Consider the following 11,427-nt stretch of genomic DNA (forward strand, 5'->3'; position numbering starts at 1 on the left):
CTCTGTCTTGTTGTCAAGGTTTTGGACTAATAACCTCTGCTATGTTTCTAGATAATAGAGCTGCACCGTCCAAAGTGGGATGGATGCCGTCTCTAGCTAGCAGACCAGGTTTTCCCCAAAAAGACTGCCAGTTATCTATAAAGCCCACATCATGTGCTGGACACCACCTCGACAGACATGCGGCTATACATGTCATCACTGGTCTGATTTGGGAGAGGTCCAGAGAACACTACAGAGTCCGACATCGTCTTAGCAAAAGTACACACTGACTCCACATTAATCTTAGTGACTTCCGACTGGCGTAGTCGGGAGTCATTAGTGCCGACATGAATTACGATTGTATCAAATCTACCTTTAGTCTTTGTCAGCAACTTTAAATGAGATGCGATGTCGCCCGCTCTGGCCCCGGGTATACACCTAACTATGCCCGCTGACTTGGCTAACTTCACGTTTCGGACTATGGAGTCTCCAATAATCAGAGTTTTATTCTCAGCGGGTGTGTCGCTGAGTGGGGAAAATTTGTTTGAAACTTGAAGTGGTTGGTGGGGAACCGTGTGCTTCAATTTTTGACTATGCTTCCCTCGGACAGTAACCCAGCCACTGCTCGGGAGCTACCGGAGGGGAAGCCAAGCTATGTCTGCCCGCACCGGCTACAGGTGGCTGGCTAACTACTGCTGCATAAGATGACTCTGACTCAATGGTGCGGAGCCGTCTCTCTAACTCAGACACCCTAGCCTCCAAAGCTAAAAATAAACTACATTTCTTACATGTATCATTATCACTAAAGGAGGATGAGGAGTAACTTAACATCTGACACGTAGAGCAGGAGAGAGCAGGAGAGGGAGAGACAGAAAAAGAAGCTATTGTAAAGCTAACTGCTAAGCTATGAGCAGGTACACAGTAACACAGTACAGAGGAGAACAGAACAGAAAATGATGCAATACGCTCACCCGTAGTACGTAGCTCACTGCTCAGGTGCTGCTCACTGCTCAGGTGCTGCTCAGGTACAGCCTAAAGGACATGGACTGTAAATATGTAAATATGGTTTGGGACTTCAGGGTAGCTGGAATAGCTGCTTTATTTGACTTTTGCATCTTGTGTTCTTGTGTTTCGCTCGCTTGCTCTGTACGTCTACTTGAAGGAACTGGTGTAGGCCTAAAGTGTTCATGCAGCAGACATGAAAATGTTTTGTATGCACAATGGTTTGTGACTGCAGAGAAATGGGGGGATGCTGATCTCTTTTGATAGAGATATGTAATGCAAGTTTCTGGTCACTGTTGCATTGTTGACTTCATTTGAAGATTATTTGATATTTCATTTGATTATAGCAGTCAGTCACATAGGTTGTCACTGGAATTGTTGGTTGCTTGAAATGGGCTGAAGGTGTGTGAAAATTCATTCCAGCAGGCATTCGTGAGGCAACTGTTCTACAACAATTAGGCCTATAAATCAGGGGTGTTAATCTTGCATTATACCTTAAGTTTTTTTTAGTGCATTGGCATTTCAAATACATGTGTATAAATGATGGCCCCTTACCTTGTGGTTAGATAACTTCAGAAGGTCAACACTTTTTTATTTTTTATATTCAGGTCAAATTACAGATTTTTTCCCTCAACTGTTTATAGGTTCTTGCTTTAAATTGCACATATATTTTTATCCCTGCACGGGTTATGTACATTTCTTGTTATAAGTCTATTTTTAATTGCAGAGTTTAAGTTTGTTTCATCTAGGGGTATTCTTTAAATCCTTTTCCGGGTTAATATATATGTATGGGAGGGGGGGGTTGGTTTTGTGGTTAATTTGTAACAAATGTTTCATGTCATGTACATCTTTGTAACCTGCTACTGGATGCTTTGAATTTCCCTCGGAATCAATAAAGTATCTATCTATCTATATAATCAGTTCCTCAGAAGTGATAGTGTATTTTTCAGTCTGCCTTTATGTAAAGAGCTTTAGCTGGAAAGTCATAAAGTGTGGGCACCCAGCAGATAAGGCCTGACTAAATTTCTCCAGGTTGTTAATTAAACCGCAAGAGAAATGTCTCCTGAAACCAGAAAGTATTATTACTTTGATGAAATTTTACTTAAGTAGAAAAAACAGTTTAAAAATTTATTGAGGTAAAAGTAAAAAGTAGCTGGTTTAAAATGTACTTTAAGTAAAAGTGACTCAGTTACTTTATTGTAACAACAGATCTCTCCTTTGTAGTGCAAAAAAATCTCATAGATGTTTTTAATTAAAAGCAAATCTTTACAAATGAAAGTGCAATAACAAAATAAAACAAGTGATACATGACATTTAAAACCCTTAGGGAGGTATAATGTGTCTTTCTTTTTTTTTTTAGGCCTTCCTGAACTTTACTTCTTGAACGTGTGACACATCTTCTGTCTGTAAACGATCAACTGCAGAGCTGTAATTTTTAGCGATGCTATCTCGTCCACATAAAGTGGAGTCATCCCCCTGAAATCGAGTTTGAGAAATGAGACTGTATCTTGAGAAAAACTGATTTTTTTCAGTTAATCCTCAAATGTATTGTGAGCTCAAGCCAAGAGTTCTTTTCACAGTATCATTGGCTTTTCTTACCCCATTCTCCTCAGGACTTTCACTTCCTCAAACGCATCCTGGAATAAGAGAATGCAAGACTATTTGGGTGTTCCTGAAAAAAAGTGTACGATTGAAACACATGTCCAGCATGGATGTTGCAGAGAACATCGGGTATGAGAACATAATTTGAATCTACTGACCGGAGCGTCCCTGCCAGAAATTAGACTCCAGCAATACATAGCTATACTTTTCAATATATTTAACACAGGAACATGATATGCAATTCCTTCTGTTCTGTTCTCATCCCTGCCTTGACATAAACTTATGGGCTCAAAATATTTAAACATCTCTAGAGTGAGTTGTGAACAAGTCATATTCCTTCACTTTAGCCCAATTTTTCTGAGTAAAATGGTGTCAAGTGTTTGAGTTGTTTCACAGTGTTGATGCGTTAGTGTTTGTCCCACTCTTCATAGAGTTAATTAATCTAAGCTCCGCCCATGTTTCCCGCTCATGTCGGTTGAAGAGACAGGAGGACAGTTGAGAAAAGTTTGCTCCTCTGCAGTTCTACACGGTAAGTAAAATAAAGTCTAATTTAATGAAAGAAAGTAAATTAATGCTCTGAACTACTGTACAATTATATATTTGTGGAGAATATGTACTTTAAATGGCCTTGTATGTTGCCATGAACTAAATGGCCACAGTCAAATGTCACATGGATAAGCTAATACTAGCTAGCTGTCTCTTGCCGTTAGCTAACAATTTAAATCATTCAAACATTATCAGCGAAAATAAATAAGGCACTTTTAAGTTTGTATTAATGTAAATATGCGATTTTATGTTTACATTTTGAGGTTGAAGCTAATGTGCTGTTTCAGCACAGTTCAGGGTAGCACAGTACAATACAGTGCAATATAGAGCATTAAAATACAATCAGTTCACAGTTTGATTTCTCTCCTTCTTAATATGCTCAATGAAAGGACCCCAAATCTTAAGAAACTTGGGATGCGTGTTTGACAATGTGTACCGAATTTCTTCAAGATATAAACAAGACACCATGTCGTTCAGCCATTTTTTAAAACAAGGAGGGGAGGCTGATTTCCACTCTCTCAGGATAACTCTTTTTGCTACAACCAGACCGAACCTCAAAGCTTGTTGTAAAATAGAAGGAAGAGTCGAAACATGGTTCGAGAAACCCAATATTACAGACAGGCTGTCAGGAATTAGCTGTACGTTATACATATCACTGTACATCTGAAAGATGTTATCCCAAAAGTTTGGACAGGACCAGAAATAGTGACCTAGAGTCCCAACCTCCGAGTTGCACTTATCACATGTAGCGGAGACTGCAGGGAAGATTCTATTCAGTATGGACTTGGAGTAGTGCAGTCGATGAATTACCTTGAACTGAATGAGTTGGAGTCTAGCATTAATAGCACATGAACTTATCCAAGCTAAACTTTTCGCCCATAGATCGTCTGAGATCTGTACACCTGTGTCCGCAATCCATGCGTCCTTTAAATGAAGAGAAGAAGTTGCCATAGAGAAAAGATTAACTAACTGTGAAATCAAATGTTTAGAGGTAGGAGATCTAGTCATAAGGTCATAGAAAGTATGTTGCTTGGGCATCGTCTCAAAATTTGGGAGACAGCGCCTAACAAAATTTTTAATTTGGAGATACCTGAAAAATGTCCTGATGGAAGATTGTATTTCGACTAGAGTTGTGCAAAGGATGCAAATTGTTTGTTAATGTAGAGATCCTTAATCGTAGACAAACCCTTATCTGACCACTGTGAAAAAACTATATCCATCAACCCTGGCTTAAAAGAGGGGTTCTTACAGATAGGCGTAAAAATAGACATTTCTGAGAGACCCAGCACACCCTTAATTTGCTTGAGGATCTTGAATGAGTTGTGTAGAATGAAATCATTTTTCAACTGTTTGGTAAATAAAGTAATTTTTGAAAATAAAATGGCTTTTAAATAGGCCCCTCTGAGCGATATGGCGTTATTGTACTCAATAGATGGCCAGTTGGGATAACTGTGTGGCCTCCTGTTCTGTCAAAGCTGGAACATGGAACCAGAAAATCCATGCTCTTGCATTACAGGCCCAATAATAGTGTCAAAGAACAGGAAGGCCCAGTCCACCTTCATTCTTAGGCTTCTGTAAGTGTGCCTTAGAAATACGAGGAGGTTTGAAGGCCCAAATAATGGGCATTATAATAGAGTCGACAGTTTTAAAGAAGGAAGATGTAAGGAAAGATGGGAAGATTTTGAAAAAGATAGATAAACTTGGGGAGAAATATCATCTTTATTATATTAACACGACCTATAAGAGAGAGAGGGAGGAGCTTCCATTTTTCTATCATAGTTTTTAGTTTCTCAATCAAATGTAAATAATTAAGTTTGAAAAGAAGCTTTGGGTTTCTAGAAATATTGATTCCAAGATATGTAAAATTATCCTTGGAAATTTAGAAGGGTAAGTTGTCAAGGAAGTTGGAATTGAGGCCATCCGAGAGAGGCATACAAAGGCTTTTCTCCCAATTGATAGTGAAACCAGAGAGCTGCCCAATGTTCGCATCCAGATCTCTTTTAGTGAATGATCTGATATCAGATCAGCATATTGATTTACTTTTTTTGACTGAAACCTGGCTGTGTCAAGATGACTATGTTAGTTTGAATGAATCCACTCCTTCCAGTCATTTTTGTACTCGTATACCTCGAGACACCGGACGAGGTGGTGGAGTAGCAGCTATTTTTAATTCTGGACTTCCAGTTAACCCTCGACCAAAACTGAATTTTTCTTCTTTTGAAAGCCTTGTTATTAGTTTTTCACATCCAGTCTCAAGAACCTTTCAGCCAGTTCTAGTTGTTGTAGTTTACCGTCCTCCTGGCCCATATTCTGAGTTTCTATCTGAATTTGCAGAATGTTTATCAGATTCAGTCCTGAACAGTGATAGAATAATTGTTGTTGGTGACTTCAATATCCATGTGGATGTTGATAATGATAGCCTGAGCACAGCTTTCATGTCACTATTAGACTCTATTGGTTTCACCCAGGGTGTAAACAAACCTACTCATCGTTTTAACCACACCCTGGATCTTGTTTTAGCTTATGGAATTGAAATCCATAACCTTACAGTTTTCCTAGAAAATCCTCTGCTATCAGACCATTTTTTTATTACATTAGATTTTGTCCTACCAGAATTACCTCTGCCTGGAAGAGGTGTGCTCTCTAGAAGTTTGTCGGATAGTGCTGTTGCTAGATTTAAGGAAGCTATTTTAGCTGTTTTTGATTCAGTACCGTGTTTCAACCCAGTTGGAAACTCTTATAATAGCTTTAGTCCCTCTCAGCTAGATCATGTTGTTGATAGTGCAGTGGATTCGCTGAGAGTTACTCTGGATTCGATTGCTCCCCTGAAACAGAAGGTTGTCAAGCAGCAGAGAGTGGCTCCATGGTTCAACTCAGAAACCCGTACTCTAAAACAATCGTTGCGGAATTTTGAAAGAATATAGCGCTCGACCAAAACGGTAGAATCTCGTTTTTTCTGGCAGGATAGTCATAGAAGATACATGAAGGTTCTACGTCACGCCCGAGCTGCCTACTACTCCTCTCTAACTGAGGAAAACAAAGGCAATCCTAGATACCTTTTCAGCACTGTAGCCAGGCTGACAGAGAGTCATGGCTCCATTGAGCCTTATATTCCTCTAGCCCTCACCAGTAATGACTTCCTGAGTTTTTTCAACAACAAAGTTTTAGACATCAGAGACAAAATTGGTAACCTCCTGCCCTTACCTGGTGCGGATACGTCTGATACGGCAGAGACAGTTCCAGGACCAGATATTAGTCTCGACTGTTTTTCTCCAATCAACCTTTCAGAGCTATATTCCATTTTTTTTGCGTCGAAACCGTCAACCTCTCTTTTGGACCCAATCCCAACCAAGCTGTTTAAGGAAGTTTTTCCCTTAGTTAGAAACTCTATATTAGATATGATCAATTCGTCTCTAGTGGCAGGTTATGTACCCCAGGCATTTAAAGTAGCGGTAATCAAACCTCTACTTAAAAGGCCTACTCTGGACTCAGGAACTCTGGCTAACTACAGGCCTATATCCAACCTTCCTTTTTTCTCGAAGATCCTGGAGAAGGTGGTAGCTAAACAGCTGGAACATGGAACCAGAAAATCCATGCTCTTGCATTACAGGCCCAATAATAGTGTCAAAGAACAGGAAGGCCCAGTCCACCTTCATTCTTAGGCTTCTGTAAGTGTGCCTTAGAAATACGAGGAGGTGTGAAGGCCCAAATAATGGGCATTATAATAGAGTCGACAGTTTTAAAGAAGGAAGATGTAAGGAAAGATGGGAAGATTTTGAAAAAGATAGATAAACTATCTATATCTATCTATAAAGATAGATAGTGAAACCAGAGAGCTGCCCAAAGTTCTTTATCAGATTGAGAAGAGGGGCTATGGAAGTCCTTACATCTGACAGAGTCAGAGTGTTTATTTTGTTGATTAGTCAAAACTTTTGCGACAATCTTTTGATCGCTGTTTAACAGGCTTAGAGGGCGATAGGAACTGACATTAGTACTGTTCCTATCTTTTTTCAGAAGAAGACAGATGTGAGCATCATAAAATGTTTTTGGAAAGCTACCGTCATGAAGAGAGCTATTTACCATACTGAGTAAAAGAGGGGCAACAGTATCTATGTGAACTTTATAAAACTTTATTCCAAAGCCATCTGGGCCGCAAGCTTTGCCATTAGGAAATTAACGACCTTACTCTGGAATTCTTCCAGAGTAAGGTCTGGAAGACCTCTGGAATTACTCTGGAATTCTTCCAGAGTAAGGTCTGAATCCATTTCCTGCCTAGCCACATCACCAAGAACTGGGATGTCTAACACATTGAGAAAGCCAGCAATGTCAACCACAGTGGCTTTAGACTTAGAGGCGTACAGCTGGCTGAAACTAACAAATCTATCATTGATTAGTTTGGGATCTGTTAGTATTTCACCAGTAAAGGAAGAGATTTTATGTATTGCCCTGTCTGCCTGCACGCCTTTTAACTGTCTGGCAAGCAGCCTGTCGGCCTTATCGCCTAACTCAAAGTGCTTTTGCTTGAGCTTGCGGATATGGTTTTTGACCTGCTCTCCAATAATATTGTTATACTCGTATTTTATTTTCAAGATGGAATTAAAGGTGTCAATGAATTTAGATTGGCGATAAATGCCCTCTAATACAGATAGCTCAGCCTCAATGTCAGATAATCGCCGCTGTCTGGCTCTCTTGCTCGGTGATTGGTAGGAGACAATATGACCCTAACCCTTAAAGGTCTCCCAAAGAATTGAATCTGAAACCGCACTGTTATCATTAGTGAGTAAAAAGTCTGAGATCTTAGCTGCTATGTATTCACAAAAGGATGGGTCTGCATGCAGAGAGGGGTTAAATCTCCAGTTACAACGACGTATGGGAATATTAAAATTAATTGATCTGAAATTAATATGCCATGATAAGTTGAGCTGACTATGCTTGAAAGCAATTTAGAATCAACTAGAAAGTAGTCAATCCTGGAGAAACTGCCATGTACAGAAGAAATAAAAGATTATTGTTTTTCTGAGGGGTGCTGAAGTCTCCAGATGTCAACCAGGTCTAGCGATTTTACAAGATTGTTGAGGACTGGGATTGATTTTAGGGGCGGGAGCCATTTTTGAGGAGGATCTGTCCAATTGGGGTCAAGATAGCGGTTGATAATTTATTGTACCAGTGACAAGAACATATCTCCCACCTGGGTCAGTGATCATGGACTGGAATACAAATGGAACGAGTTTGCGGATAAGTATGGCAACCCCTCTCGCTTTGGAAGAGAATGTGGATTGGTACACCTGTGACACCAAATAGATCTCAACCGTCTCTGCTCTGTTGGCCGAATGTGGGTGTGCTGTAAAAAAATTACATCAGATGACAAAGATTTTAAATGAGAAAATACTGTCGCTCTCTTCACAGCCATGCCAAGGCCCCTACAGTTCCAAGAGGTAAAGGTGATGGGACTCATACCTGACCTAGATGTATAGTTATCCTGCATCTAACGAAGGAATACAACAAAGGATAAAGACTGACATAATGGGCAAAAAACTGGCAGAGTGGCAGACATAAAATAATAAAGAAAAATAAATAATAATAATTTAATGATTAAGCTTCCAGTGGTAGTTTTCTGTAATAAGGTGAGAGTTAATACACTGCACTGTTTGCAAGTGCATTTAGACACTTAATTAAATTTGTGTAAATATGTTGTTTTTAGGGTACCTGTATGAGTGTAAATACATATATATTATAAAAAAACGTGTTTTGTCTCTGCAATTGCTCTTTGGGTTACTTACCCAAAGCCTTTATCAAGGCATATTGATTATGTGTCTCCATCCAAGACACATGGACTGTTTGGTCCATGAGCTGCCCTAAAGATCATAACCTGCATTTCGCTCTTCATGACAAGGGGGGATGTTGGGCCTCAGCCATGTGTGTGGGACAAAGGACTCAGGCCTGTATCACAGTCTCAAGCCTGACTAGAGTTATTTTGGAGGCAACTAAACAAAGGGGTCTTAGCCCAGCAACCCCAACAGAAACTAATAAATAGGAGTGAAAAGTGGGGGGGTGGGGGGTGTCTGAATTCTCTATCCTCATTGGAGGAGGCCTGAGGTAAACCCACAGGCAGCTCCAGTCTTTAAAAGCAATCACCAGGCATTGCCTCCTTCTGTGTCTGCCGACACCAGAGGACACCCTCTCCATATGATGGACTCCAGCATTCGAGACAAACCCTTTCCTCCTCTTGGCTTAAATAGGTTAAACTCCGGAGCTGAGGTTGCTCAGTCTGAGTAGCTCTTCACATGCTGAATTCAAGCATCAGAGGATTCAGCTGACTACTTCCACTGCATATTTGTAGGAGTTTTGGGCGCAGTCAGATGCTATCAGGTTCGAGCAAAAAGAAGAGTTTCTTTCCTTTGATTTTTCGTAAGACGTCATTGAACGCAACTGGACAGGAGCGCTGAAGGAAGCCCACTGATCCCTGAATCCACAAGGACACATAAAGAACTCGGCTCCTTCAACCAGATGACCACAGAGCAGCGCTTTGGTCGAAGATCTGAATCCCGCTTCCCTCCTCCTACATCTGCCACGAAGGAACCCTGTAGTGATGGGAAAAGCAGTTCTTTTCAGTGTACTGAATCAGTAGAATCAGTTCAGTAAAGTGATTCGTTCAAAAGATCTGTTCACCGAATCGTTCAGTACTTCTCCGCAGCTCTGTCTGTGAATCAGAATTTAATAAGCTGAAACACGAACGTTTAGTTCTGCTCGCGATCGTACTGAGAACAGCCGGTGGTGAATAATAAACCAATGAGCTGAGAATTTAGTTGGATAAAGCTACAGTTTGCAAACTGAAAGCTGCTAAAACAATCACATTTATTTTTCCCGACCGTTCTGTTCAGTACGTTCAGTACAAGAAGAGGAAGAGAGTGACTCGGAGGCGGAGCTCCCGTTCCCATTCCCCGCTCTTCCTCTCAGTTCGTTCAGTGATTCATGTCGGAGCTCTCGTTCAGTTCGTTCACTGAACTGAACGAGTTCAGTGAACGAGTCACTCTCCGAGTCACTCTCTTCCTCTCAGTTCTTTCAGTGAATGAAACACTGACTGAACGTGAACGAGCAAGACTGCGAGTCACCAGCCTCAGTCACACACACAAACTGTACTGACTGAAACACGATCGTTAGTGGATGTTAAAACAGTCAGCTGAGTGAAATTAAGTTGGATATAAAAGCTGTTTGCAAACTGACAGCAGCTATAAAAAGCACATACATTTTCGCGACACCTAAATGTTAAATAATATATTTTCTACTTCCTCAATTTTGGAGACATGAGAGGGAGAAGTAGGGGCGGGCTTTAGCGACACAGAGCTCCCGACCGACTCCGTCCTGTTGGTTCAGTCAGTATGTATCACTGACATAAAAGGAGAGGGAGGGCGGGCTTTGAGCGACTCTTACGGTCTGGAGAGAGAGACACCAGACGGGAGAGAGGAGAGCGCAACTGAAGTTGAGAAATGAACGACTCTTTTCAGTAACGAATCGTTCACAAACTACACATCACTAGAAACCTGCCTGAATCTGTTGATTTAACATTCAACAGAGTGACGATCTAACCAACTTTGTAACGATCACCAGGAGTTACCCCAAGTAAGAGCTTTGGTCTGGGCAGAAATAGTTTCAGAAATAGTTATGTTTCTTTTATAATCACTGATAATTATGCATCATTGTTGATGAGACGTCACATTCTGTTTATTATCTGTTGTAAGCTGCTGCATTTGTTTTATTATGATGAACCGCTGTGTTCGTCTATGTATGTAATGCTATGCTAGTTTACCTTCAGTCAACGGCTTTCACAATCAGAAAGACCAGTGTACCCGCCGTTGAATCAAAGTCCGGCCACTGGCTTTCTGGTGTTTAAGTAACAGTTACTGAACTCAGCTCAGAGAGCTCAAACTATTTCAAAAGGTAGCCACACGGCTTCCTTTGTTGTCCACCATTTTGTCACCATGTGACGAAGCCACATGGTTCATTGTCTCTCTCCACCATCTTGTTTTCTCTCTCTCTCTCTCTCTCTCTCATCTACATACACACACACACACACACACACATTTACACCTCATTAACAAGTTTTGCTTGATAATGTTTGTTTGCTTAGATTAGTTTATAATAGTTATTTGTTTGATTAAGTTCATTGATTTTGGATTGATGTTGTTTTGTTTAAATAAATTCTGTTATAATTTTAAGAGAGCAGTTGTTTGTGATTACTGGTGTATTTGCATTGTGATATAAGCTGGGTGCGAAGGCTTTGTGTAAGGATTTCACGCC

The 11,427-nt window shown here is 40.5% G+C and overlaps 1 pseudogene; it reads right to left on the minus strand.

Moving 5' to 3' along the window:
• On the minus strand, positions 1-6,785 carry LOC136183065 (uncharacterized; annotated as a pseudogene).
• Between the last annotated feature and the right edge of the window lie 4,642 nt (positions 6,786-11,427).

The sequence above is a fragment of the Labrus bergylta genome, chromosome 1, assembly GCF_963930695.1.
Source record: "Labrus bergylta chromosome 1, fLabBer1.1, whole genome shotgun sequence".
Classification (NCBI taxonomy): domain Eukaryota; kingdom Metazoa; phylum Chordata; class Actinopteri; order Labriformes; family Labridae; genus Labrus; species Labrus bergylta.